The 16831-nt window shown below is 40.8% G+C and overlaps 1 long non-coding RNA gene across 1 annotated transcript; it reads right to left on the minus strand.

Annotated features, from left to right (window-relative positions):
• Positions 1-3175: 3175 nt before the first annotated feature.
• Positions 3176-15300, minus strand: LOC119499136. The gene is made up of 3 exons (XR_005209319.1): positions 15107-15300; positions 15002-15003; positions 3176-3188 (listed from the first exon to the last, which is right to left on the minus strand). It is a non-coding gene; the product is annotated as an uncharacterized LOC119499136 (long non-coding RNA).
• Positions 15301-16831: the final 1531 nt, after the last annotated feature.

Raw genomic sequence — 16831 nt, forward strand, 5'->3', positions numbered from 1 at the left:
CCATGAAGAGGACCCGCTCTATGTAGATATAAAGGGCTCATTCTAAGATAAAGAAAACACAACAATGCTTAGTTTCAGGTGATTATACACTAATGAAAACATAGATATGAATAATATATTCCATTTCTGCTAATAGATCCTTGGAAACGTTACACACAGTACCTTAAGTCCACCCACACAAGTGTTTTCACTTATGTTGCCTAATTAGACCTCTCAGGACAGTGTGACTGTGTAAACTGCTCTTGATTGACATCTCCCTCACCCTTCTTTTGGTTTTGTTATAAAACAGTACTCTACCGATTTAGCATTGCACTCCTTTTACATAGCCTGACTACCGGTGGACACTTTAAAAAGAGGATTAATCAAAATTCATGCAGCAGTACCAGAGATATCGTCTTTTTCTTATTCCACAGATTCTTCTTCCTTGTCAAAACCTGGTGCATTACCCACAATGCAACTCAACCGCTGACAGATTGCTCGGATGTGTTATGCTAGTTGCGGCTTATGTAGCCTCGAGCTGCTAGCCTCGATCAGAGATGAGGAGCGGGTTACAGAGGTCTGGTAACCTCACTTATTTCGAACTACACACCCCCAGGTTGTTTTCTTTTTCAACCTTGTAGTCTTCAGCCTCAACCGACACTGACTGGAGACACTAAAGGCTTCATACAGCTTTTTTTTACATTCTTCCCAAGACCTGTAAACAGACCTTCATGTGTAAAAAAATGATGGAGTTCTTCTTTAAGGAGTAAGCAAACCATGAAAGTGCCAGCCAGCCAGCCAGCATGCCACTGGTACTTCGCAAAAGGTCAAGGCCGCGCCCCATTTGGAGGAAAGCAAACCAAAGATCCCATAGACTTCAATGCAATTTTAATGTTTGGATTGAATTTTGACGCTTTCATCTCGTTATACAAACATCTGTTTTATACACATGTCTAATAATTATTTTGCGATCTTGCCTGAACCTGAGCGGTCGTGATACCTTAATAAATTAAGGTAGACAACCGCCATGTCCCTTCAGTCTTCCCCCATCCAATATAGCGGCCGGATATTGTTTATCCAGACTTTTATTCATATTTGATTGAATCCCGTTAGGCTAAGTGTCGTCTGTAAATAACCAACGTGTTAACAGCCAACTGTTTGATCTACAGGCTGAGATTTAGTTGGAGACGACAGTCTGATGTTGCTATAACGTTAATGTATGACTGTATTACTGCAGCAGCTTCCCACCCAAGCTGACGTTAGCTAGCCATGCTAGTCACTGTCACCAGCATATTCATGTATTGCATGTGCCTCAAATCTCAGTGGGAAAGCCTCGGTTAACCCGCTACACAACAGATTTTCATCATTTTCTCTTCTGTGACAGCGAGTTTCTTTCCCCCATAAGGGAGCGCAGCCTCGGCGATGACGCCATGCTGGTCTGGTTGCCATGCTTGCAGCAATAAAGCCCCTCAATTATATCTTTTTTAGGACATGGCAGGGGAACAAATCAGAGATCAGCATTTTGGGATTTATTGTTGGTGCAACCAACTACACAGTAACTCTCGGGCATAGCGTAACTATTACCGGTTTGTTTAAAGTGGAAGTTTGGAGTCATGTTTCAACTTCCTCTCTGTACACTGTTGTCATCTACGAGGGACACAGGATTGTTTTCCCCCAAAAGGGGGCGGGGTCATGCAAACCTACTCTGGATGACGTCTTCCCGGTCTGATGTATACCTGGACCCTGATACTAAAGCAGCTAAATGGAGCTCAGCCATCATTCATTTTATAATTTACACCTGTGCTTCTCCTGTGACATGCAGGGTTTCCACCAGAAATGTTGTTAGGTACGGTGACCAAGTGTCAGCTATAACATTAATGTTAACTTCATACTCATCGTCCGTCACACACATGTACATTGTCTCTCTCTGTCTCTCTCTCTCTTTTTCTCAACCGCACACACACTCACTAACGTTAAGCACACGACATACGCATTGAGTATAAAGGAGTTTGCTACCTGTATAACACATTTTAGTTTAAAAAATGTCTTAAAAATACATAATTCCACAATGATTTGGCCCGGCAGCTTGCAATACACTGGCGGAAACCCTGACATCTCAAAATGTCTGTTGTGAAAAAGGTCTATTCCCAGCATGGCTCCACCCAACTACACCTGACTAGAGGTCTAATCAGCCAGTTATTGAAAATACCTGTGTGTGTTGTTGTGGCCGACAGATATCCCTGACCTTATCCCAGATTTTGACTGGGATGGTGTTTTGGATACAGTAAAGCAGTCGTCCACATCCACGAATACTGACCACCAACAAATTAATTTAAATTTCATTCACAGGACGGATATGACTCCAAGTAAACTTCACATTAAAGCTGACCCAAATTGTACATTATGCCGTATACTGTAGGTGCGATTGGTACCTTGAAACATATAATTTGGGAATGCCCTGGTTTTTTGAAAGTGGTGAAAGAAAATGTGTCCACTATATTACACATCCCTGTCCCCCTGTCCCCATCTGTATTGATTTTCAAATGATCTCTCTTAGCTTCAACTACAAAAAGCCCCAAAGTGTTTTTGACTGGTCTGACAGCTGCCAAGAAGATGGTTGCAACTAGGTGGAAGCTTCCACACACTCTAACTCGGCGGCAATGGGTGCTCATTTTTATAGATGTTGGTTATCTTGACACATCACAGCACGCATCCATGGAGCAAAAGAGGAAACTATAAGACTTTGGGCCCAAACAGTGGAGGATCTTAAAGGCCTCCTTCTTTCTTCTTTGTTTTTATCTATCTATTTAAGAAATGTAACTTTATTTTATTCATGAATCCCCCTTTGGTCCTGTTTCTGTGAGGTTTTTGTAGTTCTTCTTTCCCTGTTTGGGCTTTATAATCTGTGTCTTTTACTGATTGTTGTAGACATCTTTCGGTGTTATAATACTGGCTACATTTATAGTTGACGCAGCACTGCTTATATCAGTATCACTTACTTTAGTGGTCATCACTTTGTTCCTTATTGCAGATATGTTTGTATGTGCAAAATGTTATTATGTATTATATGTCAGTATGCATGAATATACTGTATATATAATGTGTATACGTATGTATGTCTAGATGCATGTTTATGCATGTATATTCATCTGCATCCATTATTGACTATGTGTGCTTTTTGTGGTCTATCATATTATTGTTAAATCTTACTGACTCCTTTATATATATAGTGTTTTGTTTCATTACCTTTATTCACTGCTGTATTGCTGATTGTAAGTGTACGGCCCTGTTCAGACCTGGTATTAACATGCGTCCTGAGTGATCGGATCACAAGTGGACAGCTCTAAGTACAGGTGTGAACGCACTCAAGACGCATTGAGGACGCATTGAGATCGGATCTTTCCGACCATATTCAGAGGTGGTCTGGGCCACATATGACCACATCCTTTTAGTAGTGAGCAAGCGCTTGTCTGCCTCGCAGCATGGAAACAGCTTCAGTGCTCTACTGTAACCTGTCGGTACATCTGTATTTTATTTAAATATATCTTATCTATAGGCTACATATCTAGACTATCAGACTAGGCACGGGAAGTTCATTATTATCATATTGTCGGAGATGTGTCGGTGTTTTTGTTCCAGTGCTTTGCACGGAGCTGACACCCGCCCGCCCGCTCGCTTGCTCTCATCCCCGGCTCTCTGAATCTCTGTACCCCGCTGTTACCTGGCAAAAGCGGCATTGCCAGCGGCACGGAGGTCCCCGGGGACCAACGGTACAATAGCCTTATATTTGTATGTTAATAAAATGTACCGAATTCACAAATATGTAGGATATTAATACTGACATTCCTGTAATATTACGTCACAACATTTACTGTATTAGCCATGTGTTTACTACGTGTTTATTTGAATATAGAGCGGGGAAGTGAGATCGGATCACAAGTGGTCACTGGAGACACATGTGGAGACGCATTCGAATGCCAGGTGTAATCAGACGTATTTAAAGCTGTCCATTTGTGATCTGATCACTCAGGACGCATGTTAATGCCAAGTCTGAACAGGGCCTTTATCTCTTCGGTTCAAATAAATTTGATCACAAAAAAGAAAACACCTGTGGGGCTGTGCTGAGCCTTTAATCTGCAAATAATAAAAACAATAACTGTTAAATAAATGTAGTAAAGTAAAAAATACTATATATCCCTCCGTAGAGTAGAAATATAAAGTTGCCTAACATGAAAATACTTAAGTAAAGTACCTCAAAATGTTACTTCAGTAAAGTGCTTGAGTAAATGTACTCAGTTACATTCCACCACTATTCAGAAGGGCCATGCTGTCAGCGGAAAGGAATCTCCAAAGATCAATGGTCAGAGAAACAATGGCATTGGGAGTGAATGCAACAAGTGGCTCTGAATCAGATTCCAGTTTGTACAGGAAGCTGTATAACACCAGGAAGGACACTGCCCTCGCTCTTCCTCTGCTACGTCAAAAATACACCAGCTACAGCCACCAGACGCTGCCCTGTCAGGATCCTGTTTTCTCTTTTTTTTCTGTTCCACATTCATAGTTTCCAAAAAGGAGAAGGGTCGATGTGACATGGCAACGAGCTCTTTGCTGCACATGTGACAGAACGTGGCTGCTACTCTCAAGGAGGCTTTAATTTCCTAAGCAGGAGCACGGTTGTCTAATTTTAGAGGAAGCATGTGACCAAGTGGGAATAACTGATAGCTGATCACACTGCAGACTCGGTAGATATTCAGGGGTTTGAAAGGTTTTTCTGTAGGAGGAAGTGATCACTGCAGCACTGCGATGACTCACTGAGCTATAACTAACTTCTGAATCTATGTCACAATATCAAAATGACAGTGATTCATAAGTCACTTGACATTATTAAAACTGCTTTTGAAAACTCAAGATTTTCTCTCTGACCTTTTAAGTTGCGGTGTTGTATGTATTTATTGTACGGACTGTAATGCTGTAGCTGCTGTGACAGTAAACAGTGTGTAAAAGGATGTTATTTTACTGTACCTAACTATCATTTTGAGATATTTTTTACTAAGTATTACCATTTTATGTTTCTGTATAAGTCTTCACCACATTTCCTCCTTGGTTTGAGATATTAATGTCACTGAGAAATGTGTATCATTATTATTAGTATGCCAACATTGTGCATAATACCGCCAAGTTTAGTAACAGCTATCAAAATAAATCATGCAATAAACTATGAATAAAACGTTTGCAGTGGCAATATAGCTGGAATTCCTAATCAGGTCACATAAGAAGGTGGAACAACTCATAGTGGACCTAGGAAGTCATAATTACAGGACTTTTTGTTCTCTTCAGTAATTTTCAGGTTAAGATTTTACATAAAAAAAAAAAACATATAATAAGCTTATAAAATACAATATATTGTTAAAGATTAAACAAGTGTTTCCCAACCTTTTGGGCTTTTGACCCCTTACCATAAAACAGTGTCACATTGGCCCAGACAGATGTATAATGAGTTGCAGTTACACCAAAGAGTAGGGGTGTACATCACCAGTTTCATCACAGCACCATGTTATATCGATTCTTTGGACAACAATACAGTATTTGCCGATATCGCAAAGTCTGCCACGATACGATTTCGATCGGATTCAATTCAGGGGCCTGCGATCGATATGAGACAATATCATATTTCATATATATTTAACACAATCAGTTATATTTGTATCAACTCACAAAAAGCAGTTAAATTATTATTTGACAATTGTTTTACTGGGCTCCTCCAGACATTTAAATGAAAAACAATCTATTCATTTTAATAAAAAGAATAAAAATAGACCTCTTGTTGTTCACTATAAAGCGCTGCATTGTCATGTTTAAGTGCATATGTTTTTTACCAGTTAAGAATTAAAAAATAAAAGCGTATTTTAAAGATGACGATATGTATCAATGTTTTCTCTTTACATCGATGATATTGGATCGCTGATCATTGAATCAATATATCGACCCAGATCAGTGTATCATTACACCCATACCAAAGAGACATTTCCTCTTTAAGTTTCATTCAAATAACTGTTCAAGGCCCAAATCAAAATCAAATCATCCGAAATTACACAAAAAAAGCAAAGATTAGAGTCCAAAAAATGCATACAAACTGTGGCAGAACTTCTTCATTGTTTTTACTTCAGTTCTCTCACATTAATCATCTCACGACCCCTTAGATTTATGTTGTGACCCTTTGTAGGGGCCGGATCCCTAGGTTGGGAACCACTGGACTAAACTACTTGACTGTATATGAAGTACTATCTCCACCTCAACCAGCTACAACAGTAACAATCTGCTTATGCGTTGATCCATCAGTATAAAAAGTAAAACATATCAGTTACAGGAGGCATGTTACTGCAGCACAAGCATTTCAGGAACATTTTACTTCTGTACTTTTACTTAATGTATTGGTACTTTCACTTCAGTGAAGAATCTGAATACTTCTTCCACCCCTGGGAGCAGCTCGGGCCAACGACATAAGTAATGAAACAGAAATGGGAAAGTACCATGTAATGTAGTATCTGCATTCAATCTCCATCTTCCTCCTTGTTAAACTATAGCTGCTGAGCTGCACTGCTGTTAAGCACAGAGGCTGGACTTCCAGCTGGAAATGTTCTATTGGGCTTTGGGCCCATTTCCTATAATCTTTGCTAATTAAAAGCAGCCCCTCCTGCTTTATTCACATTCTCTGTGCAACAGAATACCATAAATCCTTGTAAAAGACCGAATGTGTGAGAGAGAGAAAAGCAGGGAGGCCGAGAGGGAGAAGATGAGAGAGAGAGAAAGAGAAGAGCAATTATTCCCCATCATCTTTATTGTAAGAGAAGATTTATTTTGGTGAAGATTTATTTTGTAATTATCTTAATTTTCTCATCTTTATTGGGATAATTTGCATAATTTGATTAATGGTAACTATTGTATTCTGCTCCTTAACTTAGATAGGGAACTATAACATGGTGCACCTTGTAATGGTTAAGATTGGTGGAGTGATATGAAAGACATGTCACATGACCCACATGTCCCAAAGGTAGTTTTAATTCAGTAACTATCAAGTTTATAGTCAACGCTAAGAGTAACCAGTGTTACCTCATCATCTTGATTCATTATCCTCCTAATTATTAGCAAGAGTGGGGACAATATTTTAGACTCAATACTCCACGTACATGATTCTTCATTTATGGGACTTGTTTTAATGGCAAAATGTACGTGATTAATAATTTGCTGGTAATCAGTGAGACAGAAACTGCTGGACAAACACCATCAACTAAATGTGAATCATGTACGTTTTCATTACTTGATTTATGATTTTGATATTTGCCGGTGATGAATGCGTGCTGTGTATTTATAATCAGATCCCTGCACAATCAAGCTTTTTGGGGCTTTTCTGTTGGTCTGAATGCCGTGTGAGAAATGAATAAGACCTTTCTAACAGGAAAAATATGTCCTGTTAATTAATCATTTGGGGTATTTTATTAATATTGACCCCAGATGAATGCACAGACATCAATTTACAATACCGCAATGAGGACATTTTTTTTGTTGGCTTTAAAGGTGCAGTGTAAAGGATTTGGCGGCATCTAGCGGTGAGGTTGCAGATTGCAACCAACTGAAACAGTGTGCCAAGTGCTCCATGAAGATGAATTAATTCTGTTTGTAGATATAAACGCCTCTTTCTAAGGTAGCGAAAACACAACAATTCTTACTTTCAGGTGATTAAACACTAATGAAAACATACATTTCTGCCAATAGATCCCCATAAATGCTACACACTGTTTCTTTAACATGCATAAATTGCATCGCAAATGGATGCTAATAAATTGAATCAATTTAATTAAAATGTAATCACATATTTGTATAAACGCGAACGCTTGTTTGTCAATTATGAGCAATATTGCACGTCAGGACAATCTTTGTGCTGATTTAGTGAAGGCTGGAAGGATCCAAGTGACGCAGACAACCAATCAATAATGCCATGATCTAAAGTGACCTCCATGTCACTCCCTGCTTATTTGCAAGGGAAACCCCCTTTCTGAGCTGTCATCAGATCGAGTTGCCTTTGAAGCATGTTGGTATAACACAGACACTGTTAGGGCTTGTGTTTAATGAATTTAAGATTTATTAAGGTTATTTATGGCAACAAAATTAAAAACAGAAAAGGTTAATCATGATCTAAAAAAAACATCCAACTTCTTTTCCTTTTATTGTTTTTTTCTTTAATCTAAATTTAGATTTTACGTCAGCAGTTTCCACGAGTCAACATGTGGACGGAGGTTATGGGAAGCCAGTTTCCTTAAATAAAAGCGAGGTGCCAGTCATCCCATGAACAATGTAAAAAAGATCAATAAATTGTGTTTGTTTGTGTGCGTGGGTTGGTTGAGTCGGTCTGTGAGAACAAAACAAAAAAGGGTCATAAATACAAAAATAGAGACACTGCATGAAAAGGCTACACAACCTTGAAAGTGTAAGTGTTTGTGTGATAATTGTGCGAGGGTTTTTGTGTAGTACTGAGTTCGCATTTTCTCTAACAAGGGTCTGGCGTCCCCGCAGCCGTCAGTGGGATCCACGCTGGGCCCTTTTCGCAGTAATCAGCCAGACTGTCTTGCTCTAATTGTTTCCAGATTTGTGTGGGAGGTCAGAGCCCCGGAGTGCTGATCCTTGCCAAGTTTATAAACAGAGCAGTGTTTCCAGATGGCCACTGGCTCCAGACTGGCTAGCAGGTTGATTGGGACCAGAATAATAACAGGTGGAGAACAGACAATGAATTCCTTGACACTTTTTACCTCGCACACATTCACAGACGCGCCGACACTCTCTCAAAACACACAGTAACACACTTTCAATATGGTGAACGGGGAAAGACTCCTGACGCCGTCTCTGTGGTTTCAGCTCAGCAACAAGCAGATCTGAGAGTAATCCAGGCAGGATGTAGAGCACATTGTGAGAGCTGAACGGAGCCTGTTTTAAGGTTTTACACACAAGAATATAATGTAACAACTATATAGAACATCATGAATTTTGGAGATTTAACCAATTTGAACCTCATGTTGTGACACAAACGTACAATTATTGACAGAATTTTAAAAAAGGAAACTTCTCCTATGAGTAATATTTTGACATTTTAAAGTGTCTTTTGCCTGACTTGGCCCGGTCCCAGCTTTATGAAACCTTTCCTTCTAGTGAGGAACAATGTCAGCTGTGAATTGCAAAAGACGATATTACAAAATCTATGAGGAAGCCAACTGCTTTCTTGTGTTGTTTTTGGATGTCATGTCAGATTGTGAAATAATTTTGAATCTCTTCCAAGGCATCTAATTATTTATGTTCTCACATATTTATAATGCTGTATTTTTAGTCTGAAGACTAAAAGCAAAATAAAATTAATTCCCAGGAAATGTAAAGAAAATAAATGTGTCACATATAATCTATGTATAATTCACATCTCTCCATTTTTCTTTCTATTTTAAGTTGTCAGTTTTGGAAGTATTCCTTCTACAAACTTTGTCAAAGCTGAAGGTTCACTATTTTTCCAAGAATCGACTTTGTTCGCTGCGACACACACACACACAGAGTCACACTTTCAAAGTGGAGATTTCAGCAGCTCCGGTGAAGACATTCCCACCACAATCACATCATTAGCTCCACCATGTCTCTTAATGCCTCTCTCAAGTTTTTGTTTACAGAATCCAGTCTTTCCAAGGTCTTTGTAATAGCTTGAGAGATCTGGGCTCTGGAGAAGAGGGGGGGAGGTTTGGAGGATGTGTGTGTTTGTGTGTGTGTGTGTGTGTGGAGGGGGGGAGCCTGCCTTTCATCGGTTTTGCTCTGCTACACTTGTTTGGGCCAAGGTTGGCCCCTGTTTTTCAGTAAGCGTACTCCACTCCAGATGTGCGGCGGCTCCAGAGTGGCTGCCATGTACAGTAAATCGGCATCTGAGGGCTCGTCAATCTGTGGGGTAGAGCGCTGCGGTGTCGTCAGCCCCAGCCACTGGTATAAACGGAAATTTGTACTGCTGAGCTCCCATGAGGCCTTGGGGGAGGTGGAGGTGGGTGGTGTTGCAGGGGGAGAGAGAAAAAAGGGGGGCAGGGGAGGATATTTGGAAGCAAGAGTTCAAAACTGAAACTGATGAGTAGCGAGGGACAGAGACTGTTAACACGCACAAAAGGTGCAGCGAACTTCTGAATGTTCTCGTCCAAAGGGATAATGAGCTCAGTTGGCTCTAAATGAGCAGAAGAGGATGACGTCGACATGAGAATAATTGATGACTTTCACAAGGGAAATTTATCCGCTGCTGAAAACGGAGACAAGAGTGTGGAAGCAGGTCACAGTCGGGGTATTTCAACATGCTTTAAATCAAATCATCCAGCAAGTGAATAAAACGATGCTTCATAAAAGACGATTCAACAAGCCTTGAAATAAAACTCAAAAACATTTGTTAAAGAGCTGCTTCAGATTACAAGTAGTTAGTGCTGGCGACCAGGAGTAGACAAGTGCCAAAAACAAAATATGAATACAGAAAATGTTAATAGTATTAATACAACATCACTCAGTTGATGTAAATACATGAAGCCTGAGTCATAATAAAGACAAAGCTCTTTTTCGGAGAGGACACAGAGCAGACTCTGGAGTGCCATCAGGGCAGACAGTGTTTCCCCCGCACATTCCTCCCTTTACATTTTCCCATGCTCAGAGCTCAGGCCCTGACTCAGCGCCATTATCACTGGGAACAAGTCATAGGAAAGCTGCTGATGACTTACAGAGTGAAGCCCTCGTGTCCAGACTAATGTTTTAGCTCCGTCCTCGACGTGGTTTCCTCCCATCTGATGTTATTAAAGGTCAGCCATGTTTCTGTCACACTGAGCAGCCCGAGGCATGAGAACGCTACAGATAAAGAAAATTAAGTGGGTAACTGATCACTTTTTTTGTGTCAATTGTCACCTTGTTAAAAGCTTTATTACGACAATCAGTGTGTTTACATGCACTTAAATTACTGGGTTGAGGTCTTTTTTGGGGGCTGTTCCTGACAAAAGTCGACAACTGTGAGAGAAACGTGGTGAAATCTTTGATCGTCAATCAGAAATAATGGGCTTTGATCTTACAGTGAGACGAGTTGCAGCTGACTTAGTGTCAAAATGACGACAGTGTCTGAAATTTAGATCTCACAATGACTATGTTTACATGCACGTTCATATTCCACTATTATGCCGAATATGACAATATTCTGAATTTGATACGGGTAATGTAAACAGCATTTTCCGTTTGGATATTCTGAATCAGGCCTTATTCCGAATGGAGTGTTTTCCGATAGAGACATGTGGGATATGCCGAAATTATTCTGGTTTTAGGAGCATTCTGCAGGCATGTAGACACCGCATTTGGAATATGCATCTCAATTGGGGTTTTTACTGCGATGGCCTCTTGCTTGTTTACGGCCAGCTCTGTGTGTTGCACACAAACCAACTGGCCAACAGTTTGCAAAGATGCATGCCCAAAAGAAAAGCCTACATTTCTGGTCTGAAGGAGAAACACAAATATTGGATATTGGATATGTACAAATATTGCAACGCCGACCTTTTCAAGAAGGTGGCTGAAGGAATCGGAGTATGCACGGTTGCATGTAAACAGGAATATTAGTGGAATATTAGCCATGTAAACAGCTTAGTAGGAATATTAATTTTCACTGACTGCTGCAAAGATTAGTCAGAATATGACATGAAATGATGGAGAATACGCGGCAGATTTGACTGACGTCAATTAGTCCAATTATGATATTCATTAAACAGAAAAATCTTTCACTTATACAAACAGATGTAATTTAATATATGTAATATAATAAATCAAATAGTAGAGATAAGCCCACTAAACTGTGCCCCTGTCAATATCAATCGTTGTTCTCAGAAGGGAAAATGAGTCGATTCATTGGACTCTTTCAAGTCTTAAATTGTACAAGAAGTAGCCATAATGCTACTGATGAAAATATATCTACATCAAACTCACTTTGCAGAATTGGCATTTCATGTCGCCCTTCTTTCTCTGGTTGCGACTGAGTACACAGTCTCTTCCTTTTCCTCTTTTAAGGTTTTTTGGTGCATAGAAGTGTCAGCGATATGAATAAAGCTTGCTTATTAAACAGTCTGATACAGATTGTGGCCAAGGTTTAGTTAGAACCATTTCACACAATGCAAGATGATTGTTGTTATCGCATAGTGTATCTTATCGTATAGTGTATAGGTGTGGCCTCAATTGGGGTGAAATATTACCTAATTTCCCCAGCTAGATTTCTCCTGGAGAAGGTTTTCTTTACCTTGCACGGTAGCTGGATTCTCGGATGTCACAAGATCACGCAAGAATCGCGGGATCACATATCACGCAAAAATCTATCTTGTCCGGCTTTAAGTAATGCGTTTGTGTCCGGCAAGCCAGACCACGGACCAATCAGCGTCCTGTGAGGAGCTACTGGCAGCTACGTCCGCGTGTGTGTGTGTGACACAATCATAGGACGCGAAACGGAGAGGTGACTGTTTGTTCTAAACAATAATGGTGGCTCCTGAAGGGGTTAGCGTAGATGCTGCAATACTATCAGTTTTATCAGAACTGGAGAGTATTTTTTCATTGAAAGAAGAGCAAAGAACAACACTGAAGCCTTTTCTCGATGGAAAAGATGTCTTCGCTCTTCTCCCGACTGGTTTCGGCAAGAGTTCGATTGACAGATAGTTCATCCAATCACCTGCTAAGTATTTTTTTGAAAGTGCCTGCCCTTTTCCAAACAGTTTCCAATAATGTCTTCTAAGTTGGTTCTGTGTAAAAAAACATCTGGCGGGTCAAGTTACAATTTCTTGGCCATGTAACCGGGTTTCTAATCGCCTTTTTACATGTACATGCATCCAGTCCAACAAAAGCTGAAACTAACACCATACTGGATGTGTATCGTAATGTGTTGTTGTCCTTCTGTAGGCAGACCCGCTGCCCGACCCCTGTCCCTGGTTTCCTTTGGGATCCCCCACACTCAACTTTGGGTCCCCCCCCCCCTCCTGCCCAGTAACGAGGCAAGGCGTCAGAGGCCTGATTATTTGCACTGACCCGGGTCTGTCTCCTCAGGGCGGCTGCCTCGGCACAGTCGCACTGGATCCCATTGACACGGTGAGAGGGAGAAGAAGGGGGGAAGAAAACAGACCCTGGCTCCAGTCAGTCGGCCCTCCTCGGCAGGTTGATGAATGTCCAGGACTTCACGATCTTTGCCACCCAAGCCAGTGGAGTCAGGCTACAATGAGTTACAGTCTCCTGGTTAGAAAACCCTCCTGCCCGCCACCACCGCCCCCCCGCTAGCAAGCCCACGAGCCCCACAGTCCCCCCAAGAACCCGAGCTGGCCGGCCTCCCTCCCTCCACAAACACTGGAGGTCTATCCTTGACTGCTCCGCGCCGCACTCCTGCCACCACCTCCCTCGCCCTTTCAACTCTCGGCCCTGACTGCGCCGATTCTACCCGGCAACACACACTCACAGGTCCGACCGCAAGCTGGCACAGGTCACCTCAGCATGCCATTTCACTTCACCCCGAGTTGCTTATGTCAGTTGTGCAGCATCGAAGCATTCATGAACCTGACACCTGACTGTTTGAAAACATACGATGAAGTTCATCATTTAGTTCTCCCTGTAATGCAAAAACAACAGAATATTTTGTCATCCAGAAGGTGACGAACGCTGCGACCAGCCAAACTACATTAAATAATAAATGTGCTAAATATTTTATCGTCTTTCTTTACTCCTTACATCACGTCTCCAGCGATTACGTACCTTGTAAATGCAAAACAGAGGTGAAAGCGTGCGCTCTGGATGGCCATAAAACTGAACCGCAATGGCAGGAGGAAAACAACAGCATTGTTAAGATCAGCACCCTGCTGCTGCAGCTAATTGTGCTCCAGTCATGGGCGATTCACTGTCACAGCTAGCTGGAGGCAAATATGAACTGACTGAGAAACTCTTGCTCAAGTGTTTCTCTCATCATTTGTGCTTGAATAATGGAGAACAGGCTGATGACAGTGGTTCTGCAGAAGGATGAATGTAATCACAGGCTCATACAGCCACTATAATGTTTCATGACACTTACTGTCTCCTGTGAATACAGTCGTCTAACATGATTGTCTCAGCATCCTGAAAGGTTACTGATAAACTGGAATCAACAGAAAGAAAGAAAAGAAAGAAAGAAAAAACAGTGGGAGGCATGATGAAACTACACAGAGCCGAAGACAAAATATGCCGTGCCATTAGAATTGCAATTATTCGTTATTACGGGCAAAGCACACTCATTATGTTACCCTACAATTGAGACTGGCAACACTCGTGGTAATTTGATGACGCACACGTCGTGGTGCGTTTGGCTGCAGAGAGCGAGTCTGAGTGCTTCACGCCATTTTTCCATCTTCAGCCAGAAAATCCCAACTGACCTCTTTAATCATTTGAAAATGTTCTTTCTTCTGACGCCTGTGGCCTCCTGAACATGTGTTTAATGAGAAAACACTACAGTAATGATGTGTCATAATGTCTCTGTGATCATGATATTAATCTCACAATTGAAACATTATTAGACATAAAACCTAATTTAGAGTACTTACAGGAGCACTGAGTCAACACTTGACCAGTGGTGGAAAGTAACTAAGTACATATACTCAAGTACAAGTTTGAGGTACTTTTTTTACTCCACTACATCTATTCAATAGATTTAGTTACTATTTGCTTTTCAGGTATAGATTATAGCTATAGATTTTAATACAAAATATTAATACAAAATATAAATTAACTAATAACTGATGCTATTATTATTAATTTTATATTATTGTTATGATGTACTATTATAGGTTGTTGTTGTTTCACCTCAAAGTCATATTAGATCATTTCAGCACTCTATTGTGTGGCATTATTGTAATGTCAAACTGAAATAATGTGGTTAGCTACCTATCTAAGGGTGTTAAATGCGATATTGGGAGCATTTCTATTGCCTCCACACGGCTCTCAACATGGCGACAGCTGAGCCGGCGGCTCGTAGCAAACGGTGCTAACAGCGCTAGCAGTGAAAATAAAGGCAACAGTGCTGACAGAGCTAACAGCTAACAGGTTGGGTGTTATGCTTCTGCAACGGCACCGTCGGTCGGGACGGCGTTATCAGCTGTAACCGCCATATGAGCGCAGTGCAGAGTGGCGGCCATGAGCTGGCCAGTGGGGCAAGCTCACATGCACTAAAGGAAACCCACAGCCAGCCCGGCTATGTCAACAAAGCACAAAGAAGCTCGGATTACAACACACACAGAGGGAAAGCGACTTCATTCTCTGCTCAGGTAGACATTACTCCTCTATATCTTTACATAGCAAATAGTTGTTTGATGCTATATTAATGCTCTGAATATCGTATAGAGAACCTTCAACTAAGAGCTGTCAGTAACTTAAACATGACAATCAACATTTGCCTGATGACTTTTTATAAAAATCAAGTGATACAAGAGCCGTGGTGGAAGAAGCATTCAGATCTATAATAAAAACAGTAACACCACAGACTTTAAATACTCTGTTACAAGTAAAAGTCTTACATTAAAAATGTAAAAAAGTGAAAGTAGAAAATCAAATCATAAGTATGAGTATTATGTTCAGTGGCTCCTATTAGAATGTTATATTATTGAATTATTATTAGTGATGCAACATTTAAGCAGCATTTCAATGTCATAGCTGATCGAAGTTTATATAATGTACTGATAGTTTAATCAATACAAATTATCAGATTTTAGAGGCAGATCAAATTTTTATGTAAAATCTCAAATAAATAGTACAATATTGACTTCTGAAATGCAGTGGACTAGAAGTATTAAATATTATAAAATGGAAGTATTAAAGTACAATACTATAGAGTATTATATGGCGGTGTCAGTGGCTGGAGTGTTTCAGCACATTAAGGAGAGTCAAAGGACTTGTAATCAGCTGACAGAGTCGCTGTCAAAGGATTCTTTGAATGGCTTTTCAAAGGAAACACTGTCCGCCAACGGTTCATCCGTCTGTTCCCTTTAAACCACATCTAACTTCCGTTCAACCCCCCCACTGGCGCAGGAGACATTCCTCACAAGATGGTTGAATGGCGGCCCTGTTGCAGGTCAGCCTAGGCGGCAGCAACAGGCGATTTACAGGGTCCCTGCTGTGTGGAGCTGTGACCTGGCCTCAGAGCAGTGCTCCCAGGTGACAAATAAAACACTAGCCCCCACAGGAGCGCGACTTCAGGCTCCACAATGCTAATTCAATACAATGCGTCTAATTGTAGCCTATTTCAGAGAGGCTAGCACGATCCTCTGCCAGCCATTCAGAGGATTACTGCTAATTGGGAAATAAACGTGTGGTAAAAGAGTCTGGGATGAGGTAGTTAATGTGGAACCCTCTTAATGGACACTTAGAGCTTATTAGCTTCAGTCTCACAAAGCATTGTTTGATCAGAATGACTCCTTTCTTTTCTCTTTATGGTGTTGCATTAGATTTGGTGTATTTGTTGAAATACACTGATTGTTTTGTTAGGCGCCACCAAAAGTCAGCATCATAGACGTTATGCAATGTTGATGTTTAATATCGGTTCAATTATCCTGGTAATTTCATGCCATGCATATAAAAGCATATTTTAGTAACGGTCTGTAGATATGGACCGCTCACTATAATCCGGAGACCAGACGGGGCCACAGTGCTTATCAGCGATGGCTTCATTTGATATCTTGTGGAGACATTTAGGACTCAAAGACCATTTGTTAGAGCTATACCAAAATAAACCTGTATTTGTAATGCTACCAACACTTTAAAACTGAATATA

This window comes from Sebastes umbrosus, chromosome 12, assembly GCF_015220745.1.
Source record: "Sebastes umbrosus isolate fSebUmb1 chromosome 12, fSebUmb1.pri, whole genome shotgun sequence".
Classification (NCBI taxonomy): Eukaryota; Metazoa; Chordata; class Actinopteri; order Perciformes; family Sebastidae; genus Sebastes; species Sebastes umbrosus.